Source organism: Mus pahari, chromosome 2 (assembly GCF_900095145.1).
Source record: "Mus pahari chromosome 2, PAHARI_EIJ_v1.1, whole genome shotgun sequence".
NCBI lineage: Eukaryota > Metazoa > Chordata > Mammalia > Rodentia > Muridae > Mus > Mus pahari.
Window position 1 is genome coordinate 84,452,695 of NC_034591.1, and position 19,811 is coordinate 84,472,505.

At 40.8% G+C, this 19,811-nt stretch overlaps 2 pseudogenes across 1 annotated transcript; both read left to right on the forward strand.

Annotated features, from left to right (window-relative positions):
* The first annotated feature begins 406 nt into the window (after positions 1 to 406).
* LOC110316828 lies at positions 407 to 1,797 on the forward strand (annotated as a pseudogene).
* Positions 1,798 to 11,580: 9,783 nt separating this feature from the next.
* Positions 11,581 to 13,503, forward strand: LOC110317290 (annotated as a pseudogene). Its single transcript, XR_002380308.1, has one exon. The product of XR_002380308.1 is annotated as a WW domain-binding protein 11 pseudogene (transcript).
* Positions 13,504 to 19,811: the final 6,308 nt, after the last annotated feature.

Sequence of the window (19,811 nt, forward strand, 5' to 3'; positions counted from 1 at the left end):
CCAGTTTGTTAAAACAAAATGTGTGTGTGTGTGTGTGTGTGTGTGTGTGTGTGTGTGTGCGTGTGTGCATGCGTGCATGCATGCATACATGTAAACATAGCACTTACCTCAAAAGGGATAAGAAATAGTTTATTCTGGAGCCAAATAGGAGTGACCATGGCCCAAGAACACATTTGAGTTATCCGTAATTCCATGCCCCAGTGTGGTAACAGTTGGATGAACTGTAGTATAGTAACAGAACAAAGAAAATGGTAAGTCAAAGCACTTTTCAAATTTATTGCTGTAAACACTGGATAGATGGCTAAAGCTAAGGGGAAAGCTCTGCAGTAGGTCTCAGATGCTGTCTGATGGCATTCTTAGCCTTTCAGTTGGTTGAAGCAGTGCCCTGTTAATGTAAAGCGTTTACATGTTAGCCACAGAGTGTCAGGTAAGACACAGAGACAAGGGCAAGGAGTGGCCATAAAGAAGCCTTAAAAAAAAAAAGCACAAGATAAATTATAACTAGATCCTGAACCTGCAACATTCCAACTCTCCATAGTCACTGAAGTCCTTAGCTCTCAATCAGCCTTGCAGAAGATTCCATAGAACATGGGTTCTTTCCAGGAACTTTCATTCACAGTTTCCATCCTTACTCCAGAGGGGAAAAACCCAAAGAGTTCTATGTCTATAACTACATTGAATTCTCAGAAAAAGAAAATCTTACAAAGATAATTCCTGGTTCAGATATGTTCACTAGGGAAGTATGTCTAGCCTTTAAAAACAAAATAGTGGGCAGTAAAGACCATCCACGTTCTGCAGCAGTAGGCTGATGATGCAGAGGAGAGGGACGAGGGCCTCCAGTGGGAAGTAAGGGAGAGAAAGGCGGGCTAGGAGCAGGCTGAAGCTGAGGAGGCCTCCTTGGACCACAGGATCCAGCTGGCTAAAAGGAGCTGGACCGTGCCCAGGAGCGTCTTGCCACTGCTTTGGAGAAGCTAGAGGAAAGGAAAGGAAAGGCTGATGATGAGAGCAAGAGAGGTATGAAGGTGATTGAAATCGGGCTCAAAAGGATGAAGAAAAGATGAAACTCTAGGAAATGCAGCTAAAGGAAGCAAAGCACATTGCAGAAGAGGCAGACAGGAAGTAAGAAGAGGTGGCTCATAAGTTGGTGATTATTGAAGGAGACTTGGAATGCATGGAGGAACGTGCCGAGCTAGCATAGTCCCATTGCTGAGAGATGGATGAGCAGATCAGACTGATGGACCAGAACCTGAAGTGTCTGAGTGCTGCTGAAGAAAAGTACTCTGAAAAAAGAAGACAAGTGTGACAAATATTCTTATTGATAAACTCAAGGAGGCAGAGACCATGCTGAGTTTGTTGAAAGACCAGTAGCCAAACTGGAGAAGACCATTGATGACTTGAAAGATAAGCTGAAGTGAACCAAAGAGGAGAATCTCTGTACACAAAGGATGCTGGACCAGACCCTGCTGGACCTGAACATGACATAGACCTCCCACTTCCTTGCCCTGAGACCGCTCCCTCCCTTGGACCTTGACTCCCCATGAGGCCAGTCTCCCTGAAGCTGACCTTGAAACTGAGGGCTGATCTTTTTAGCTGAAGGTTGCTCTCCCTCCTGCCACCCCCTCTACCTTTCTTGTCTTTATCACAAAACTGTGTCAGTGTCTTCCCAGAGTTTCAGCTGGAGGGGCTGAATACCTTTGGGAACAATATTTAAGGGAATGTAAGCACAATGCAACGTGTCTTCAATGCAGTTGTGATATGCACATTGTCATTATTTCTTGTCTTAGCAATCATTTTTAACATTCCAAGCACTTCTGCAACTTGGAGCAGCACATTATAGCCTAATGGATACTGTCTCACCATGGAGGAGAAACATGGAATGGACCTGACTTCTGAGAGCCAGCAGAGTCCAGGCAGGCTCTACTGTGGGAGACCTCAGTGCTCTGCACCAAGTCTTAGCCAAACAACAGGAGGATTCTAGGAAGTTAGCCAAAACCAAACCTTCCGGGCTGTGAAGGTTTTCAGCTTTGGTATCTTTGAACAACTTTACACTTATTTTTATTTTTTACTTTTTCCATCAGATGTGACCAAATAAGTCTGTGAGATGTCTGAGACAGCCCCACCTCCCAGGGCCTCATGCATGTTAGGCAGGCGTGCTACCGTTCAGCCCCAGCCCTGAGCCCAAACTTGTCGTAGCTCTACCTCTTTTCCAACAGCTCAAAAATGAATCATGCTGCCCCTTAATGTTGTGGTGACCTCTTAGTGTTCACCTGCTCCCCAAGGGAGACAGAGAAGGAAAATGATGTTTGCCACTAATTTAGTCACATGAAAGTCATCTTAACACCCTGAAGCTGCAGTCTCTAAAGTGCCATCTCATTGTGCTTTGTATCCATTAGTGCTAGAGAAATCTTGAATAGCTTATGTAAAAAAATATTTAAAAAATAAGAACTTTTTTCATTTTATATTATTTTGAAATTTTGTTTGGGGGGTGGGTTACCTTGGCCAACCCATTGGCTGTGAGAATTCTTAGCAGTCTGTGGGTTAGTGGTGTGTTGACCTTTCAGTGTCCCCACCCAATTGCCCTGTTCATGTGGTTGCAGATTCCTGGCTTGTTTCTACTCTCCTCTGACATGAGAAAGAGAACCCCGTAGTGCAACTGTTTTGATACTGAATATTGACAAGTGACATTTTGAAATAAAGAACCAGTCCCTCCAAAAGAAAAACAAAAACCAAAAAACAAAAAACAAAACACACCGACAAAAAACAATGTGAATTCTATATAACTTCTTCCACAAACTAGAAAAAGAGAAAATATTTCCAAGTTTCTCTTATGAAGTCAGTATTTTACCTAAAATAGAGCTGCAGGCATTATAAGAACAAGCCTTCATTGCTTATGAACTCTTATGCAAGTTTTTCAAAAGCACATAGCAGGCCTAAGCCAGCATTACAGAAAAAGATGGTACATACAATCAGGTGAGATTACACAAAGATCTAAGGTGGGCGTGAAAGACCCCCATTCCCAGGGAGACCCTCGCTCAAGTCCTGGGATGAGACGACACCCCAATAACTCGAGAGAAACCATTCTTGATGCAATATGCATGAGGTTTAATTGGGAAAAATCAGCATGCTGAGGATGAGCTCATAGGAGATGGACCTTTAAGCAGTTTCAATTGAGGGCTTTTAAAGGAAAGACCATAAGGAGAGGGGGGTTGGGGGGGGGGGGAAGTTCACAAAGAATGGGAAGCTGAGTAAACATTTCAGCTCATCTCTTACTGAAGAGTAACAGGCTATCTTTGGTAAACATTCTTGGTGGGGATCTGAGTAAACATCATAAGAGTGGGGATGATGCATTACAGCCCATCTCCTATGGAAGGGTTACAGTCTTATCTTTGGCAAACATTTTTAGTCCCTTACACCAAGAGGCGCCAGGGTGAGTTTAGCCTGAGCCAGTTCCAGAGGTCACCGGTAACTCAGGCTGAAGGCGGAAGAACAAAGAACTCTTTGCTGGACTTTGTTTCTAGGGGGTCTAAGAAACAAATTGAGTTGGGGGTCTTACAGAAGGAGGAGAGCAACTACTGGAATCAGTAGGATCTCCACTTCCAGTGTGTATGAAATAGCAAAAGCTAGAATGACTATCTTGAAACTATTAAAAAAGTAAAATACAGGGGCTGTAGAAAGGGCTCAGAAGTTAAGAGCCCTGGTTGCTCTTCAACAGGACATGGGTTCAATTCCCCGCACACACATGGCTGTTCATGATTGGATTATCTCCAGTTCCAGGGGATATAACACCCTCATACAGACTTACACGCAGATAAAGCAGCAATGTATATGAAATAAAAGTAAATAATGCTAAAAACATAAAGTAAAATATTTGATAACACATGATCAAGGGCTACTGGTAGATGAGACTATATGTGTTCCTAGTAGGTCTTGAACTTGAATTTTTGTGGGATTGCTGAGGGAGGAGGGAACTGTTACTTCTCCCATATTAATAGATGTATTAGATCAGTCACCATCGGCACCTAGAAGCTAAGGCTGTTCCACAGCCCTCTGTACACAGGTCCTGCCAGGAAAGAGCTGGTCTCCCAGGAGTGCTGACACAGGCTTACAGGCCCACAGGAGGAACAAGCTCCAGCTAACCAAGTAATAGCAGACCAACTACCACCAGTGAAAACCAGATGTCAAAAGGCAAGCACAAGAACAATACCAGCAGAAATCAAGGCTACTTGGCATCATCAGTACCCAGTTCTCCCACCACAGAAAGTCCCATATAGCCCAACACACTGGAAAAGCAAGATTTGGATTTAAAATGACATCCCATGATGATGATAGAGGACCTGAAGGAGGACATAAATAACTCCCTTAAAGAAGTACACAGGTAAACAAGTAGAAACCCTGAAAGAGGAAACAGAAAAATCCCTTAAAGAATTACAAGAAAACACAAACAGGTGAAGGAATTGAACAAAACCATCCAGGATCTAAAAATGGAAGGAGAAACAATAAAGAAATCACAAAGGGAGAGAATTCTGGAGATAGAAAACCTAGGAAAGAGATCAGAAGTCATAGATGCAAGTATCACAAAGAGAATAAAAGAGATAGAAGAGAGAATCTCAGAGGCAGAAGATATCATAGAAAACACTGACACAACATTCAAAGGAAATGCAAAATGCAAAAAGTTCCTAACCAAAAACATCCAGGAAATCCAGGACACAATGAGAAGACCAAACCTGGGGATAATAGGTATAAAAGTGAAGATTCCCAACTTAAAGGGCCAGTAAATATCTTCAACAAAATTATAGAAGAAAATTTCCTTAACCTAAAGAAAGAGATGCCCATAAATATACCAGAACCCTATAGAACTCCAAATAGATTGGACCAGAAAAGAAATTCCTCCTGTCACATAATAATCAAAACACCAAATGCACAAAACCAAAAGCAGTAAGAGAAAAAGATCAAGTAGCATATAAAGATAGGCCTATCAGAATAACACCAGACTTCTTGCCAGAGACTATAACCTGGACAGATACTATACAGACCCTAAGAGAACACAAATGCCAGCCCAGGCTACTATACCCAGCAAAACTCTCAATTACCATAGATGGAGAAACCAAGATATTCCACGACAAAAACAAATATATACAATATCTTTCCACAAATCCAGCCCTCCAAAGGATAATAAAGGAAAATCTCCAACACAAGGAAGGAAACTACACCCTAGAAAAAGCAAGAAAATAATCTTCTTTTAACAAACCAAAAATAAGATAGTCACATTAAAAACAATTCCACCTCTAACAACAAAAATAACAGGAAGCAATGGTCACTTTTCCTTAATATCTCTTAATATCAATGGACTCAATTCCCCAATAAAATGACATAGACTAACAGACTGGATACATAAACAGGACCCAACATTTTGCTGCTTACTGGAAACCCACCTCAGTGACAAAGACAGACACTACCTTAGAGTGAAAGGCTGGAAAACAATTTTCCAAGCAAATAGTCCCAAGAAACAAGCAGGAGTTGTCATTCTAATATGCAATAAAATAGATTTTCAACATAAAGTTATCAAAAAAGATAAGGAAGGACACTTCATACTCATCAAAGGAAAAATTTACCAAGATGAACTCTTAATTCTGAACATCTGTGCTCCAAATGCAAGGGCACCTGCATTCATAAAAGAAACTCTACTAAAGCACAAAGCACACATTGCACCTCACACAATAATATTGGGAGACTTCAACACCCCACTCTTACCAATGGACAGATATTGGAAACAGAAACTAAACAGAGACACAGTAAAACTAACAGAAGTTATGAACTATGATTTAATAGATATCTATAGAACATTTTATCCTAAAACAAAAGAATATACCTTCTTCTCAGCACCTCATGGTACCTTCTCCAAAACTGACCATATAATCAGTCACAAAACAGGCCTCCACAGATACAAAAACACTGAAATAACCCCATGCATCCTATGAGAGCACCACGGATTATGGCTGGTCCTAAATAACAACTAAAAAAGATAGAAGGTCCACATATACATGGAAGCTGAACAACACTCTAGTCAATGATTAACTAGGCTTTATCCTAGGGATTCATGGATGGTTTAATATATGGAAATCCATCAGTGTAATCCACTATGTAAACAAACTCAAAGGAAAAATACATATGATCATCTCATTAGATGCATTTGATAAAATCCTAAACCCTTTCATAATAAAAGTATTGGAAAGATCAGGAATTCAAGGCCCCTACCTAAACATAGTAAAAGCAATATACAGCAAACCAGTAGCCAACATCAAAGTAAATGGAGAGAAACTTGAAGCAATCCCACTAAAATCAGGGATTAGACAAGGCTGCCCACTCTCTCACTTCCTGTTCAATACAGTACTCAAAGTCCTAGCCAGAGCAATTAGACAACAAAAGGAGGTCAAATGGTGTACAAATTGAAAAGGAAGAAGTCAAATTATCACTATTTTCAGGTGATCTGATAGTATACTTAAGTAACTCCAAAAATTCCACCAGAGAATTTCTAAACCTGATAAACAACGTCAGCAAAGAGGCTAGAAATAAAATTAACTCAAACAAATCAGTGGCCTTCCTCTACTGAAAGGATAAACAGGCTGAGAAAGAAATTAGGGAAACAACACCCTTCACTACAGTCATAAGTAATATAAAATACCTTGGTGTAACTCTAACTAAGCAAGTGAAAGATGTGTATGACAAGAACTTCAAGTCTCTGAAGAAAGAAATCAAAGATCTCACAGGATAGAAAGATCTCCCATGAGCATGGATTGGTGGGATTAATATAGTAAAAAGGAACATCTTGCTGAAAGCAATCTGCAGATTCAATACAATCACCATCAAAATTCCAACTCAATGCTTCATAGGGTTAGAAAGAGCAATTTGCAAATTCATCTGGAATAATAAAACCCCAGGATAGCAAAATTTATTGTTTTCAACAATAAAAGAACTCCTGGCATAATCACCATTCCTGTCCTCAAGTTGTACAACAAATGGTGCTGGTTCATCTGGTGGTTAGCATGTAGAAAAATGCAAATTGATCCATTCTTATCTCCCTGTACAAAGCTCAAGTCCAAGTGGATCAAAGACTTTCACATAAAACCAGATACATTGAAACTAATAGAAAAGAAAGTGGGGAAGAGCCTTGAGCACACAGGCACAGGGGAAATTTTCCTGAACACAACACCAGTATCTTATGCTCTAAGAGTCACATCCTCTAGCAGGGCTGCCTTATCTGTCAATAAGGAATAGTACCATTGTTTTAAATCATCCAAGTATGAAGAGATCGTATTTTAAAAGAAAAAAAAAGTATTTTTAAGTTTTGATAAGCACTACTTGAGACATTTTATACAAATGTTTACAAAGAAAATAGACACATCATCAAAAGCAATGTGTGGGCACAGTCTAAATAATTTTTAATGTCTGACATATATGTCATGACAGGAAATGAGTGTTCTGACGTCAGTTTGGGGCACAAACATTTACAACTGAAACAAACATTTTCTTTGAAACCCACTCTAGATCTTAAACTCAAGCAAAGGTTAAGCTTACATGGCACTCTTCTTCCCTGCGCGTAGAAAACACAGATGCTGAGAAGAATACAGTACCATGCCAAACAGCACTGAGGTGACCTTTGCTTCCCCTGATGTCGGTGCATCTATTTAATCCATATATATCGGGTTATCTCCAAAACAATAAAGACCAAAGACTTGACAAAATAAGACTTCAATAAGAAAAAAGCCTTGAATGGAAAAAGTCCAAAAATAATAAATAGAACAAATTTACCTAAGTACTATAAAATCAAGACCAGAGATGTGAGTACATTTTGTCTGTTTTAGAAAGTAGCTGATGAAAAATCAAACTCTAGAATGTCTTTGGTGTTGTTTTATCATGATTGGAATGTCACATATTTTAATTAAAAGTGGGATTCCTTTGGGGAAAAATCTTTGAGAAACAGTGTATATGTTAAAGTCTTAAAGCCTTATTCATATGGTTTCAGATTTCCCACAAAACTGACCTTTAAAGAGCTTACTTCTTAGATCCATAAATGATGTGAATGGTGAATATCCACAAGAATTTGAAAAAGTTAGTGAAGTACATGGTTTTAAACTGTATATTTATGTGAAGCCAAATTTTCTTCATTGAACCAAAATACCTTATTACAATGAATTCAAGGCAGAAGAAGATACGAGGATCCAGCTGTGTTTTATTAAGGATCACATTTAAGGCATTTACAAAACAGAAAAACTAAAAATCAAACAAACAAAAAACCTGTAAAACAGTACTGCTCTTACAACTATGTGGTGTGGAGTTCTTTTGTTCAAAAAACAAAAACAGCCAGGTGTGGTGGAGCATGCCTTTAATCCCAGCACTCGGGAGGCAGAGGCAGGCAGATTTCTGAGTTCGAGGCCAGCCTGGTCTACAAAGTGAGTTTCAGGACAGCCAGGGCTATACAGAGAAACCCTGTCTCAAAACAAACAAACAAACAAACAAACAAACCGAAAGCCTGGGTCAACATGCATTTTCAAGTCTGGGGTTTAGTTCAGTATACGAAAATCTCTTCATTATATCCCTAGTGCCGAACAACAACATTTTTTTCATCGTTAATTTTAAGTGAAATAAGAAAGATTTTTAAAATTTCTGTTGTAATTTATTATATGATAAATATTGATAGCAGTGAGTTGCCTATGCGACATCTTTGGTAGCCTCCAATGTCTGAGAGGGTAGAGGGTTCCCAAGGGCCTCCATAGTTGCTTTACTCTGCTTCTCTCCTGAAATGCTGTAAACAAAACCTACTCCTTACAGCTTACAGCTGACACTTTGTAAGTCCCATCAAATGGTTCTTATCAACATCATGTTCAAATTAGTAATGCCCAGGACAAGTCAGCTAACTGTGCTCTTGCAAATTTTTTACAGGAATTTGTCAACAAAGGAAAAAAATGAATGCCAAACTTTACACCAAAATTATTGCCAAAGAACACCACTAATGTGAGAATTATGACTGTGCTTAAGGAAGAACTGCCCATGAATAAGCTCCCTTGGAGGAGCTCCACAGTTAGAATTTTCTTTGCAAATATATGTATGCTGAAAAATCACTAAAATGTAAGTCAAAAAGCTATTGTAGAAACCCATTTATCAATTTCACTGAATCAACTGTGAACTCTCTTGTTTATTAATGTGATTAAGTTATGAATCTAAAATGCAGCAGAAAGATCAAAAATTCAGGGGACAGCAGATGCTGGCGAGGATGTGGAGAAAGAGGAACACTCATCCATTGCTGGTGGGATTGCAAGCTTGTACAACCACTATGGAAATCAGTCTGGAAGTTCCTCAGAAAATTGGACATGGTACTACCAGAAAATCCAGCAATACCTCTCCTGGGCATATACCCAGAAGATCTTCCAACTGGTAATAAGGACACATGCTCCACTATGTTCACAGCAGCCCTATTTATAATAGCCAGAAGCTGGAAAGANCCCAGATGTCCCTCAATAGAGGAATGGATACAGAAAATGTGGTACATTTACACAATGGAGTNCTACTCAGCTATTAAAAACAATGAATTCATAAAATTCTTGGACTAATGGATGTATCTGGAGGATATCATCCTTAGTGAGGTAACCCAATCACAAAAGAAGTCACTTGATATGCACTCATTGATAAGTGGATATTAGTCCAGAAACTTAGAATACCCAAGATACAATTTGCAAAACACAAGAAAACCAAGAAGAAGGAAGACCAATGGGTGGACACTTTATTCCTCCCTAGAATAGGGAACAAAATACCCATGAAAGGAGTTACAGAGACAAAGTTTGGAGCTAAGACGAAAGGATGGACTATCCAGAGACTACCCCACCCGCGCATCCATCCCATCATCAGCCACCAAAAGCAGACACTATTGCACATGCCAGCAAGATTTTGCTGAAGAGACCCTGATATAGCTGTCTCTTGTGAGGCTATGCTAGTGCCTGGTAAACACAGAAGTGGATGCTCACAGTCAGCTATTGGATGAAACAAGGGCCCCCAATAAAGGAGCTAGATAAAGTAGCCAAGGAGCAGAAGGGGTCTGCAACCCTATAGGTGGAACAACAATATGAACTAACCAGTACCCCCAGAGTTCGTGTCTCTAGCTGCATATGTAGCAGAAGATGGCCTATTTGGCCATCATTGGGAAGAGAGGCCCCTTGGTCTTTCAAACTTTATATGCCCCAGTACAGGGGAATGCCAGGGCCAAGAAGTGGGAGTGGGTGGGTAGGGGAGCAGGGCTGGGGGGGGGGGTGTTATAGGGAACTTTTGTGATAGCACTTGAAATGTAAATAAACACAATATCTAATTAAAAAGAAAGAAAGAAAAAGAAAAAAGACACATACTGTTTAAATAAAATAAAATAAAATGCAACAGAGCAACAAATCTGCAACTAAGTTGAATTTCCACTTTTAAGAAAAAAAGAAGAATTAAGACTTGTTAGTAAAATAGGATAAATTGTCACTGGACAATTTATTTGGATTAGTATTTGGATTAGTAAGAATATCCCTAATTTAAAATCTTGTATAAAATTGTCACTTTGGATCTCTTATGTACCAATTTAGCCTGAAAAAAAACAACTCTAAGTACAGTGTAATCCTCTCTTTTCCTGATATTTGAGTTGTGTATGAGAAGCAATTAACATCAAATCCTTCTTAAAGATCATCTGCTTTTCATTTCCCCCCAGATTACTTATCAACCTTCACTGTGGGACATACTGCTTTCCACAAACTGAGTTATCATTTCCCACAGAATGGGCTATCACCTTCCACAGCCTGGGTTATCACACTGCCAACTACACAGTGAAGTAGACCCGGAGAATTCAAAGTCAGTCAGGGTGATATTCCTCATCCATCTTACACGTTTCTTCTTGATGGTTCTGATGTTTCTGCTCTCTTACAATACAAGAAAATGTCTTTTAAATTACTTCATGTCTTCCTTTGGGTGTCACTGATAAATTCCAATGATCAGGTTGTCAGCAACAATTTTTCTAAAATAATTTATTAGGACCTTCCTTACAGCTTTTGTTTGTTGTCAATTGACTACAACTAGAATGAACTACAATCCAGGAATGAACAGCACACCTGTGATGCTGATCTTGAGGCTGGAAGACACAGGTTTCTGACCAGGATCTTATCACGGAGATCTTGAAGCACAGAGGCCATGAAAAACTTAGACCCAGTCAAAGTAGCACAGGTCTTTAATCTCAGGAGGCTGAGGCAAGCTGATCACTGAGTTCAAGGTCAGCCTGGGACAAAGGAAGTTCCAGATCCAGACAGGGTGGGACACACCTTTTATCTGGGCCACACCCTCTGCTGGAGGCCTATATAAGGACACTGGATCAAGGAAGATTCACTCTTGCACTTACTTGCCAGTGTATCAGCTGGAACCTACTTCTTGAGGATTCTAGCTTATACAGAAGACAAGCTGAAACAGCTAGCCTTGTGGGACTGAGAACTACTAGATTTTTGGACTTCCAATTCACAGCTACCCATTGTTGGCGGCTTAGTTGGACTGTAAACTTTTTTTTTTTTTTTTTTTAGTGAAGAAGTAAATCATATAAATTGTCAAACATGGGACAAAGATCAACATCCTCCACTAAGAGTGGGAAGTTTCTGAACCCCACAGACCAAGTCCGAAGGGAAGCCCGGAAAAGAGAATTGAAAAGGAACAAACGACAGCGTATGATGGTCCGAGCTGCGGTTTTGAGGATGAAAGATCCCAAACAGATTTTCGGGACATGGAGAAATTGGACAAAATTAAGTTTAACCCAGTGCAACAGCCACAGTTGAGTGAGAAAGTACTGAAAGACAAGCGTAAAAAGCTGCAGGAAACCTTTGAACGAATTCTACGACTTTATGAAAAGGAAAACCCAGATATTTACAAAGATTTGAGAAAACTAGAAGTAGAATATGAGCAGAAGAGAGCTCAACTGAGCCAGTACTTTGATGCTGTCAAGAACACTCAGTATGTGGATGTAGAGAGCATCCCTTTGCCAGACACGCAGCATGTGCCTTCCAACATCTTGATCCAGGACATTCCTCTTCCTGGTGCCCAGCCACCCTCCATCCGGAAGAAAACCTCAGCATATGGGCCTCCAACTCGAGCAGTTTCTATACTTCCTCTCCTGGGACATGGTGTTCCACGTTTGCCCCATAGCAGAAAACCCCCAGGTCCTCCACCCGGCCCACCTCCTCCTCAAGTTCTGCAGATGCATGGCTGTAAAGTGGGCTTTACTCTAGATCTTCCCCCTCGGAGGAGAAATGAAGACATGCTGCATAGTCCAGAACTTGCTCAGCGGGATGATGATGATGCTGTATCCAGTACCAGTGAAGATGACAGCTATCCTGAGGACATGGATCAGGATAAGCCTGAGGATCATGACACTGACAGATCAGACACTGAAAATGACAGGGATGATTTTGGTCACTGTGATGACAGTGAGCGCGACAGTGCTGAGGAGAAGTCAGGTCTGAACATCCGATTTGCTGCTATGCCTGGAAAATCGAAGAAGAAGAAGAGCATGAAGGAGCTGAGCCCTCTTCAAGTCATGATGCTTCGCATGGTAGGTCAGGAAATCCCTGAGGAAGGACGGGGAGTGGAGGGATTTTCAGAGGCGAATGACGATGATGACAATGACGAGTTTGATGATTCTGAAGCAGAAAAGCAATCCCAAAAGCAGCATAAAGAAGATTCCCACTCTGATGGCACATCTGCCGCCTTTTCACAGCAGCGGGCTCCTCCTCCACAGTCCGTTCCTCCTTCTCAGATACGAACACCTCTCATGCCAGGACCACCACGTCTTGGACCACCACCTGCTCCACCCTTATGGCCTCTTGGACCATCTACAGGCCTTCCTCCTGGGCCACCCCCAGCAGTTCCTCCATTCCTGAGACCACCTGGAATGCCAGGGATCCAAGGTCCTTTACCACGGTTTTTACTTCCAGGACTACCACCAGGCCGACCTCCTGGCCCTGCCCCAGGCCTACATCCAGATCTTCCCCCTGGGCCACGTCCTCGAGGACCCCTAGCAAGGCTACCTCCTCCTGCACCTCCAGGTATCCCTCCTCCTCCTCCTGGCATGATGCATTCACACTTGATACCGCCCCTTGGACCTGCCCCACCTGGCCTTTTCCCACCAGCTCCCTTGCTCAACCCAGAGGTATTGAGCGCCCCTCCCAGCAGCCATCCAGAAGAAAGCCACAGTGACTATCAGTGCCAAGCCCCAGATCACCAATCCCAAGGCAGAGGTCACCTGGTTTGTGCCCACTGCACTGAGGATACGCCGCAAGAATAGCGAGGCTACTGCCGTTCTCCAAAGAAGGTCAGAGGATGACTGTTGTGCCTGCTGCCAAAGCAGCCCCCAGAACTGGTTCTTCAGTTTCTGTCTCAGTACAAACTAAGGACGATGTTTATGAAGCATTTAGGAAAGAGATGGAAGGGCTGCTGTGACAGAGCCTCTTGTTAAACTTAGATCCAGACCAGCCTGACAAAAAGGAAGGAATGGAGGGAGAGTGTGAAGAAAGGGGAGTTAAACAAAGCTATCCTTACTGCAAGTCAGTAATCCCAGGTCTTCCATAGGCGCCGAAGTGGGAGGATTACAAATACAAAGTCAGCCTGGGCTACATTGTGAGTTTAGACCAAGCTGGGAAGTGAGACCTTATCTCAAAAAAATAAAATTTATGGTAAGCAGAGCATGGTGTTCAGTGTCTATCAACCCAGCTGATGCAGGACGATGGAGAATTTGAAATAAGCCTGGGTTAAGAGACAAGCTACCTGGAAACAATCAAAAGCAAAACTCTTGGAGAAGAGCAACTCTGTCCCCGTGTATCGTACTCACGCAAATCAGGATCTCCAGTGTATCCAGGGGGGTTATCCAAGACCATAATTATCTGACTATGGGGTCTGTGCTTGTGAGTGCTCCAGTTTTTCCAGCTCAGCCATAGATCCTTGACTGGATTCTGCCTGCCTCCAGTGAAGCACATCACCCACTCCTTTACACACCCACCTGGAGAACTGACTGCAAGCGACTTTGTGGGTTTTCTGTTCGCTTTTGTTTTCTTGAAACTTTTCTTTGTGTAGCCTTCGCAGCCCTGGAACTCACTATGTAGACAGGGCAGGCCCTGAACTCAGAGATCTGCCTGCCTCCCGAGTGCTGTGCTTAAAGTTGTGTGCAACCACCACCCTGGGACAAAAGCTGGTTCTTTGGCCTGTCCTACCTATACCACATGAGGCTGGTCTTTGGATGGGGTTGCTGCTAACAGGCACAGTTCCTTCCTTGTCAGCGTCTCACACTCAAGAGTCACAGACTAGGTAGGAATGTTGTTCTTGTCGATGTCATGGACAAATCTGCTAGACTGAAAGTTAATATTACTTGGTTCTAGGGCTATGTATGAGCAGAAGAACCACTGGATTCTAGAGTTGAGGACCCTTTGCCTCTGCTTGCCTGCTGGAGAAGTCACTTGGTGCTCCATCAAGACTTTAGACTACTCTTAGGCTCAGACACTGGAATAAAAATGCTTCAGCTTGTTCTTATATATCCAAATTATAGACACTTGGCATTTGAAACAAAATAAGGTGTCCCCCCCTCCCCACTGATTCACTCAGGTACTTCAATTTACCAAATTTCTGAATTACCCAAGTGATGTCAAATTCTGATTAAATGTCATGTATTTTTGTATCCATTTAATTAAAAGATCATAAATTTAAAAACAAAAAAGTAAATGAGTTCTAAACTCTTAGAAAAGATTGTAAGTGCTTGTTAAATGTATCTCATCACTGAAGGAGCTGAGGGGGTTTGCAGCCCCCTTGGGGGGGGAGCGACAGTGTCAACTGGACAGACCCCCTGGAACTCCCGGGGACTGGACCACCAACCACCTGCCCCAGCTGCATATGTGTCAGGGGATGGCCTTGTTGGACATTAGTGAGAGGAGCCGCCCTTGGTCCTGTGGGGGTTCGATGCCCCAGTGTAGGGGAATGCCAGGGCAGGAAGGCAGGAGTGGGTGGGTGGGTGGGGGAGCATCCTCATAGAGGCAGGGAGAGGGGAGATGGGATAGGGGGGTTTCCAGAGGGGAGACCTGAAAAGGTGATAACATTTGAAATGTAAATAAAGAAAATATCCAATAAAAAATGTATCTCACCTTTTAATTAATTTGTAAATCCATATAATTGATATCAAAAAATGGAAATTTAATAAGATGTTTTCAAAAGAATTTTGCATAATTGCTAGCATAAAAATAAGGAAATCAAACAAGTACTTTCCAATTTTTACCTTTTTAAAAAACCTTCAATGACAAAATATATAATTAAATTAACATATGCTAGTCAGACTGTCACTGTTCTAACAAATACCTGAGAAAATGCCGGATTAAAGGAGGAAGTATTTGCATTGGCTCCCCGGGTCAGAGGTTTCAAGTCAGTACTTTGAGCCTAGGCAAGACTGAGCACGAGGTCATGGGAACAGCTGGTACCATGATGGACAAGACAGAACAATAGACAGGAGAGGGGAAAACAAGTGAACTATCCTTCCAAGGCACCCACAGCAACCTACAGGCTGCAACTGTGCCCCACCTCCTAAGGCTTGCACTACTTGCTAATATCCCATCAACTATGAACTAATTAATGTGCTAATAAAATCAGACTCCTTGTGACACACCCACCATTTGATAGAGCCACCGGCCGGGGAGCAAGTTTTCAACACTTGAACCTTCCAGACACTTTGTACCTAAACCACAATACCAACTATGAAAATAAGTATCAGACTTTATATCATTCTCCAAAATTAATTAAACCAACATTTAAGAATGCAATGAAAGGTATTTAGCACACAAGTCACAGTATAGTTATTAATATGCAAATGCTAGATACTGTGTGATATATCTGTACTAGAGTCTGTGTGCGTGTGTGTGTGTGTGTGTGTGTGTGTGTGTGTGTGNGAGAGAGAGAGAGAGAGAGAGAGAGAGAGAGAGAGAGAGAGGAAGAGAGAGAGAGATAGAACCAACTGGGCCTGGATTAAGCTTCTGAAATCTCATCTCCTTCCTCTAACAAGGCCACACCTCCTAACCCTCAGAAGCAGTGGCACTCCCTGAGGATTAAGCACTGAAATACAGGAGCTTATGGGGATTGCTTTTATTCAGACTGCTTAGTTAATAGCAAGTAAGCCCTCTCAGCTAGTGCCACTCCCTCATGACCAGTCACTCAAATGTGTGAGCCTATGGGGGGTCATTCCTATTTAATCCACCACAGTAAGTAACTACAAAATGGCCTAACACATTAAATCTAGTTTTACTCATCTAAAAAGGGCCATGGTTAATTAGCTGCTCACCGGAGTACTGAGTGATTGGGTTTTGTGTCTAAACCATTTTGAGGCGTTCTGAGTTTCAATTGCAGTTTTAAATATATGCACCTGTTTTCTATATAATATATTCTAAATATATGTATATTTGTTCACTTTTCCCTCACCAGTGATTAAATATGCTTAAAATGCTAGGTAAGGTTGGCAAGATGGCTCAATGAATGTCCAGCCTGAGAGTCTGAGTTCCATACCCAGAACCCACATCGTAGAAGGAGAGAACTGACTCCTACAAATTGTCATCTGACCTCCACACATGCACACAGTCAGTCCCTCACCCTACAAAACAAATAAAAATAAAAAGTGCAATGCGATTATCACCAACATGATAAAATTGCACTAAATGCCATATGAATAACAAATAATAAAACATGGTAATATTTTAATAATATGCTACCTACTTTTACTGTAAGAATTTATATTAGTTTTCAATACTATTTAGTACTTTATTTTTACTAAAAAATAACCATGCAAACAATTAGATCACTAAAATTATAAACTGTACCAGTATGAAATGTTGAATTTTCAAACCATTTCTGGCCTGGAGGGATGGCTTAGCGGTGAGCAGTGCTGGTTATTCTTCCAGACAGCCTGAGTCTGGTTCCCAGAACCCACAGCCTGAGGCTCACTATGGCCTGTAACTCCAGCTCCAAGGGGTAGGACACCCTCTCTGGCCTACACAGACACTTCACTCACATGCACAAGCCCATACATACACATAAATAATAATAAAAATAAAACCTTTAAAGCCACTACAAATTAATTAAATGTCATCATTAAAATGTATGTTTTCTTGTTGAGCCAACAGCAAGGAATTCTTAGGAAGGAAGTGTGAGGAATGAGAATAGGACTTTAAGAGATTTACACTTGATAATTTAATCATTAAAGACATGTAATATATGTGTATCCACTATGCATACTAAATGAGCCCTAAGTAATGAGAACAGAAATGATTGACTTAATTCTAATTCTTCACATAAAATGCAAATTACTCTATGTAAGACAAAACTATGGGGTTAGAAGGCAGCTCAGTTGGTAGCGTGCTTGTTCAACGAAGTCCTGGTTTCAATTCCCAGCACCGAATGAATTTGGCAGGGTGATATACACTTGTTATTCTAGCATTCCTCTGGTGGAAGCAGAAAGATAAGAAATATTGGCTATACTTGTCTACATAAAAAACTTGATGCCAGCATAGGATACATAAAAGCCTACTACAAGAATAATACAAAAAAGAAATCAAGTAATTCTAAGTTTTGTGACAATAAATAAATAAATAAATGCTTTAAACCCATATAATAAAATTCCTAGTGTGTAAAAATACTTTTAAGAAAAAATTAGCAAATAAAAATTATTCTATGATATTTAAAATAAACTAGTTTCAAGACCCTCATTTACATATATTTCCAATACATATGATGCATATATATTAAATTCTAAAGAGAATGTAAATCTGCAGTATATTACGATGAAACATTTAATTCTGAGATTCACCATCCACACACAAATGCCTAGAAACTATTAACCTCTGCTTTTTTCTCCCTTGGTGCTATGTTGCAATTGTTTTTTCAAAGGTTGTATTGTATGGTTAAACACTGCCCTCTTCTGGTATCTGGGATTAATTGTGTCTCCACACAAAATTCTTTATGGTTTATTACTGCAACATTTCTTGACAAATTGTGTGTGTTATTAGTTAATAAGTAAATGTTCTTAGCCTAAATCAAGTAAATTTTTTCTCAAATCATAACCACAACAATAAGAAAGCTCATTGGCATTTTTTCAAACAAATATGCTATAAAAGGAGACTAGGCTAGGCAGTATAAATTCTCTAATAAATCTGCCACTAACTAGAAACTGGATCTTGAACTAACTGTGTAACCACTCTAGACCTATTATACTATTATTTTATTAAGTCATTAATGGATTTCTTCAGCCTCAAACTTTATGTGCTTCTAGATTTAGAAAAAAATACTTATTTTAATACCATAAGGGAGGAAAAGGCTCAATTTCTATTCCTCCCTGTTCAAACATTCTTCCCCTAAACAATACACAACAAGAGTCTACAAAATTGTGAGTCAAAGTAAATATGAGAAACTGAGATTTTTTTCAAGTATTTTATAGTATTGCTTTTAATAAAAGGGGAGGGAGGTAATGTTAAACCAAGCAGTCAAAAGTTAATAGGAAAGAAATCAACCATCAAAGATTCCAGATTTTTTTAATGTTGCTGTAATAAATTAGATTAAGTCCAATCACCATTTGGTCAAAAAGAGTTGATACCTCACTTTTATCTATACCACCATTTCTTTCCTTCTCATATGTCACAATTTCTTTCTCCGATGTATCCTTTATACAACCTCTCTGGCATCTATCTGTTTAGTTCAGGCTCTAAACTTCTTCCTCTTTTTCTTCTTTCCTCCTCCTCCTCTTCCTCCTCCTTTTCTTCTTCTTCTTCGTTTTTTAAAGATTTACTTATATTATACACAAGTACACTGTAGCTGTCTTTAGACACACCAGAAGAGGGTGTCAGATCTCATTACAGATGGTTGTGAGCCACCATGTGGTTGCTGGAATTTGAACTCAGGACCTTCGAAACAGCAGTCAGTGCTCTTACCCGCTGAGCCATCTTCCTAAACCTCCATACATAGTATCTCTAATAGTCAACTGGTTTCAAAATGCAGTCTGAATACCAGCGTTAGAAGCATTTAGGATACTTGGAAGATGTGCCATCTCCTGGACCCAATACACTGTACAATATTTAAAACTGTAGCATGAATCCATTGTGCAATCTTTCATGCTCTCGTACAGACCTTAAACGCTCAAAAAGAAAGTACATATGACTAAAAACTTAAAAGCAGGATAATTGGGAAAAAAAAGGAAATCAAGAGGCTCTAACATTTAAATCCTTCATGGACTTATAAAATTTATGCAGTAATAGAAAAAAAAGACATTTCTAAATGATTATTACAGAGTGTGTGTGTGTGTGTGTGTGTGTGTGTGTACAATTTGTAGGGGTTCGCCTCTCTCCTTGGTGACAAGCATCTTTACTCACTAAGCTTCTGACCCACCTAGTTCCCTTCATATTTCTCCAGAAGAGTTACGTTTGCACAAAAAATCAAAAACAAAACCAGGCTCTCCCAGACTGGAAACTATCCTCGAAGCTGAGACTATGCTTCAGGGATGCTCATTCAGGGATGCTCACACCACGGGTTTGGCAGGCAGGTAATCCCAGTACCATCCCTGGGCCTCTTCTAGGCCACCTGATCGGAGGTCCCCACACACCAAGGACCCTCCAGGTCACCAGGACCCGGAACAAGACGCCCCAGCCACTCTACGCTTGCGCATTCGGTCAGCCAGCGAGGGCGGAGCCAGGGCCGGATACCAGTCGCTTTGGGCGGGGCTTAGGGTCAGCTCACCC